Raw genomic sequence first — 6084 nt, forward strand, 5'->3', positions numbered from 1 at the left:
CACATGGAAACTACCATTAACTTACCAAGGAATACACAGGGTTCCTTACTACTATCTTCCTTACTTCCTAAAAAAAAAGTCAAGGTAGAAAAACACCCCATGACTTGGTAAACTGAATTCGTGTTAACGTAAAAATTATAAAAATAGAAAGTTCCCCTGTAAGCTGCTCTAATCTCCCGGCGCGTGTGTTCACTCTGGTGGGCGAGACAGAAAACTTCCCCAGAATCCGACGAAAACATGATTCTTGACTTTTACCCTCACCGGATTAAGGGTTCCGAGCTTGCAGATGACACCTGGACTTTCTTCACACTCAACACTGCATTCCGTAACATTTCGTCGTTGTCTCTCTCACTGAACAGGCTCCTGTGGATGCTACTTAGGGTTTTTAGAGTAATTTTCGTGATTCTAGTGATAGTTTAACATGGATTCTATAATGATAATAGGAGAAACATCCATAGGAACCTGATTTATCATTTCTATGGCCTTTCAAAATATTTATGAGAGAACCTTAGTGTAAGAACATAAGACTATAATGGAATAAACCAATAGACTAAAACTTAGCCGTCCCTATGTAAAACTTATCAGCAATGTCTATCTACTCGTATATACACCAATCATCCATATCCATGAACTTGTCCTATCTTCCTCTCAAGCTCCCTATTACGTCCAAGGCCAGGTGCGGTGCATGTGTCACTGTGCAGGTAAGGAAAACAAAAATACCACTCAGGTAAAAACCTCCACGGGTCTGGTCACGAGAACAGACCATAAGCGGGAGTTGTGACCCGTGACAGCACCATTCTGGCCTCACCTCCACACACACACACACACACACACACACACTTGTTCTCCCTCTCCTCCACCGCCAGTCTCTATAGCTCATAACACCACCATTTCTCTCCCTTCTCTCTCTTCTTCACATTACCATTGTCCCTTCCTCATCTCCCTCTCATTACCCAGTCTGCCTTGCTTCCTTCCCCAAACTTCTCTCTCTCTCTCTCTCTCTCTCTCTCTCTCTCTCTCTCTCTCTCTCTCTCTCTCATTATGCAGCCTCTCTTTCTTACCTCCCTCACACCACCACTGCCACCTTCTCGCCCAGACCTCCCCCGCCTCGTCCCCCACAACGGAGGCCACAAAAACAATGTACAGAGGCGAGCAAAAACGCATCCTGGCAAAGAATTGTGTCCCTCCAAAGGCGCAAGGAGCTCCAGGCAGGGTAAGGTCATGTGCAAGAAGAATGTTTTTCCTCGAATTTCTACTTCAGACTGCAAATTAATTCCGGCAACGTCTCCGCAAATGTGCATCTCGAAAATGCCAAAGTTCTTGACTAACTCCAATACTTTTCTATCTTTCCGTCTCTTGGAAGCGAAGAACTGCAGGGAAAACAGTACGCCATCATTTTAACATTAAATAATAACACGAACTGGTATTTCACGAATGGAAAATAAAAAAAACAGGAAATATTTTGTACATTACAACATTACATTAACTGGAAAATAGAACAATTTACATATTAAACAACAACAACGTGATTTGCTGTTATTTCTTCTCTCTTTTGCTTTGTTTCCCTATCCCCTTTAATGAACTCCATGTGCAGGGAGGGACAAATCTGTTGAACACACCATGAAAACACTGCTAGGAGTTCACATAATTAGAAGGAGAAGGAGGAGGAAGAGAAGGAGGGAGAAGGAGGAAGGACTATGGAGGCAGTAGTGGTGGTGGTGGTCTAGTGGAGGAGGAACAGTTGCAGTAAGAGCAGACGAGTAGGAGGTAGAGGAAGAGGAAGAAGAGAAGACAAAGGGAGAGAAGTACAGGGGAAAGGAGAAGGAAGGAAGACGAGTCTGGTGTCTGGTCTTGTAGAGAGAGAGAGAGAGAGAGAGAGAGAGAGAGAGAGAGAGAGAGAGAGAGAGAGAGAGAGAGAGAGAGAGAGAGAGAGAGAGAGAGAGAGAGAGAGAGAGAGAGAGAGAGAGGACAGAGGAAGAGGACTACAACGGAAAACAAGCATTATAATCACCCCCACAGAATCTTGAATGAACACCAAAGTTGCCTAGAGCCGCGGCGTCAGAGTACCTCCCTTCCCCTTTAGCACACTTAAAGGCACTCCCGCTCGCCCCGCTGGCCAAGAATATCCTGGGAAACTCCGCTCAAAGGCCGCCTCCCCCAACTGCAATCCTCGACTTAGGGAGAAGAGGAGGAAGAGGAGGGACGATGGAGAAGGGGTATAGTGTGTGTGTGTGTGTGTGTGTGTGTGTGTGTGTGTGTGTGTGTGTGTGTGTGTGTGTGTGTGTGTGTGTGTGTGTGTGTGTGTGTGTGTGTGTGGGAGAGTCAAGGAATTCCTGTCACGCCTTCACCACGGCCTGCAGTTCACGTCCTAACGCCTCTTAAAGATCCACCTCTCAAGGGCGTGTGTGTCTCCTTCTTTATATGAAAAAAAAGAGAAAAGTACTATACTTCATCTGACTTAACTTACTACATAGGATTATCTCTCTCTCTCTCTCTCTCTCTCTCTCTCTCTCTCTCTCTCTCTCTCTCTCTCTCTCTCTCTCTTGAACCAGACTCATGAATAAAGAAAATGAACGAAATTATGATAAAAATTGCTAGGTAAATACACTTATATATGCCTCGCTCAAAAGTTACTTGAACCATGACACGAAATTGAAAAACAAAAACAAAAAAAAGTGCGAAAGTTTTGGGTTTTCTTGTACGTAGTTTCTTATGGCTTACTTTTTATCTTTGTAGTACATTTCACACACACACACACACACACACACACACACACAGAGAGAGAGAGAGAGAGAGAGAGAGAGAGAGAGAGAGAGAGAGAGAGAGAGAGAGAGAGAGAGAGAGAGAGAGAGAGAGAGAGAGAGAGAGAGAGAATCAAAAACTAACCATCATACCAGACCCAACCTTAATACTCTCTTTTTATCTCCTGGTACTTCTATTCTTTTCCCCCTTTTTCTCCTTCTCCACCTCCTCCTCCTCCTTCCCTCCCACCGTCTCGACACACATGCACCACCCATTATTTCCCCTGCAGCCTCCGCCTCTCCTCGTCACCAGTGTTATGAGGAGCTGTTTTTGGTATCACTCAAATTGGCGCGCGGGTTGAGCGGCGTCTGCACTTACTCTGATTCTTCTCCACCAACTTCCACTGGGGAGAAAAAGGCAACGCTGGGTAATCTAACACAGTAAAAGTATAAAACAAATAGTAAAAACAATCATGCTAAAACGGGTATGCGATCTACAAAGCCAGACAGACACGTCAACAAATAGACAGACAAACGGACAGACAGACAGACAGATTGACACCTGACGAGCCACTCACACTTTCAGCCTCACATGAAAACAATCACCACCACCATCACCGCCAGGCCCATGCACCGCCGCTCCAATGTACCAATTAATCACTCCAGCTATACCAGGTCTCTTCTCTCCCTCAGCCCATCCACTCCATACCCCGCACCCACTCACTCACTCACGCCTGACACACTGCCAGCCAACCCACCCAATAGAAAATATCAGTAGAGGACTTTATAGCTGATAAGACACACATGACAACAACTTTCTTCTCTTTCTCTTTCTCTTTCTCCTCTTCCTTCTCTTTCTCCAACTACTACATCTACTGTATTTTCTTTTTTTTTTTTTTTTTTGAGGGGGATAATGTATAAAAACGTGGATTTTGTTTGGATTGTGTTGTGTAATTTGCTTTTCTTTATATTCTTTTCTCTGCAAGTTCCTCCGTACGAACATGTTGCAATTTTTGTTCAAGCAACCGTGAATCTTGTAACGAAAAATTACGGCAAAATAATATATTCGACCACGACGACGGTTCGCTTCCCGCACTCACACGCAGGTAGGAGTGTGTGTGTGTGTGTGTGTGTGTGTGTGTGTGTGTGTGTGTGTGTGTGTGTGTACTGACTCACTCGCCATAAACACACCTGTACAACTAACAACATAATACCTGCCACTAACATCAAAACACACACATACACACGCACAACGAAACAAACATAACAGCAATGCATGTATCTTAGGAACCTTCAATCTATTCCCACAGCTTAATCCCTCACACTGATAAACCCAAACACAGCCTCCTTATCACCGTGGGATGTGAAGGGATCGCTGCCGCACACTATCGCATCTCGCCTCCCTCATCTGTGTGCCTTACCTCCACTGACCGCTACCAGTAAGAAGCACAGCGACCACTACTCTATTATACCAGTGACATGCCCGCTAGAACAACACTCAGGATCGGTACTCACATCATGGAGAAAAAAATATGCAAACAGCGGGCCGGGACGGTGTAATCTGGAACGTAATCCACGAGTGTAGCTTGGTATCTTTTCCTACGGAGTAAAATCCAGAAAAGGTGGTCTATGCACGGTAATTAACCTATAGCCACTTCCCACACACGAGGTGAAATACAGGCGGACGATCGTATTTTTCAGTGTTTAATGTTAGGCACAATTTTCACCGCGGGCAATATCTCGGTACACGTGGTTCAAAGCTGGGGATTCAAGGGGACCCGGCGGACGGTCGCACTCTCCTCCACAACACAGTCAGACGAACTGGCGGGTTCGACTCACTGTGCAGTCGCTGAGGTTGTCATACTTGCGCTGCCAGCCAGAGATCAGTGAGTCATTACGTGAATTTTTCTCCCGACGCAACTCACTCACGTCCGATTTACTCAATGATAAACAACGTGATGAGCGAGCTTTGCACACACACACAGGGAAGCAGATGCTAGAGATGTATTAGAGAAAGTAAGGAAGAGGCTGTATGCGAGGTATAGCTCGTACGGCTGGCGGCGCGGGTGGTTTCTCTGCAGTTACCCGAGCCAGAGTGAATTCAGTCTCGCCAGCGAGAGGGTGAAGTAAGGATGCCCACCCTCACCCTCGCTTTGAGTCGATAGCTTCGAAACTTCAACGCATGAGCGTCAAACACACCGGGTCTGAATTATAGCAAGATTTCACTTGTCGAATTTTTATTCACAGAAGGGAGAGTGTAACATGAGTAAACCTTTAATGTAGTCTGTTTGTACACAGGGAATGAAAGCTCGACTCATGACTCGGTTTTATTAATTAATTCATTTATTTTATTTTATTATTTTATTTAATTTGTTTGTTTTTACGTATTCTGACTCACAACTAGTCTCCTCCGCTTTCTCCATCTCGTACTCCTCCTTCTCCTCCTCCACCTCCTCCTCTACCTTCGCCTCCTCCTCCTCCTTTTCTTCTAGCAACGACCAAAAACCTAAACATAATAAAATGAAAATAATAGAAAATAAACTGAAAATAATGAGAAAATCATGAAAAAATTATTAACACCCTCAATTAACAATCTCTCTCTCTCTCTCTCTCTCTCTCTCTCTCTCTCTCTCTCTCTCTCTCTCTCTCTCTCTCTCTCTCTCTCTTATATAGGATAACGAACAAACCTCCTACTTTTGCACATTCATCCTTCATTTGCTTAACTTTCCCTCATCCGTCACGTCACTCTCCCTTTCCCTCTCTCCATCTTCCCTCCTCATATCCACGCTGGGCCTGGCCCTTTACTACTCTTACTTGACTCCATATTCTTTCTTTTCCCAGTCATTGATTCTTGTTTTTGCTCTTTTCCTTATTGATCTCTTCACTTATATGCTCTGGTGTTGTTTGTAATCCTCCCTTTTCTTTACATTTCTCAATACCTTTTTTTTTTTTTGTTCTTGTTGTTTCGTCACGTTCCTCTTTACAGAATAAGACGCATTTCTACCTTTCACTATTTGTGCTCTCTCTCTCTCTCTCTCTCTCTCTCTCTCTCTCTCTCTCTCTCTCTCCTCTCTCTCTCTCTCTCTCTGGTAGTATCTTCACCATTAAGTTCTATGCTTCATCTCACACACCAGTAATATAAACACCCATTACTCTCGCGTCTTCCCGGAGTTGAATGACACTCGATAAGAAGGGCTTCGTTTTGTTTCAGATTGATTTACGGTTCAGGAATTCCTTTCGGTAAAACTGGAGCGAAGAGGGAGAGAGAGACTGGCGAGAGACGATAACGGGAGAGGGACGGTGTGAAGATGATGACCGAGAGGAGAACAGGTGAGGAAGATGC

The 6084-nt window shown here is 44.6% G+C and overlaps 1 protein-coding gene across 1 annotated transcript in view; it reads right to left on the bottom strand.

Moving 5' to 3' along the window:
* Window positions 1-4940, bottom strand: part of LOC135105664 (netrin receptor UNC5C-like) — a 430244-nt gene extending 425304 nt beyond the window's left edge. The window contains exon 1 of the mRNA XM_064014055.1: window positions 4257-4940. The gene's annotated coding sequence lies outside the window, so the exon portion shown is untranslated. The remainder of the gene's footprint in view (window positions 1-4256) is intronic.
* Window positions 4941-6084: the final 1144 nt, after the last annotated feature.

Source organism: Scylla paramamosain, chromosome 12 (genome assembly GCF_035594125.1).
Source record: "Scylla paramamosain isolate STU-SP2022 chromosome 12, ASM3559412v1, whole genome shotgun sequence".
NCBI classification, from domain to species: Eukaryota; Metazoa; Arthropoda; class Malacostraca; order Decapoda; family Portunidae; genus Scylla; species Scylla paramamosain.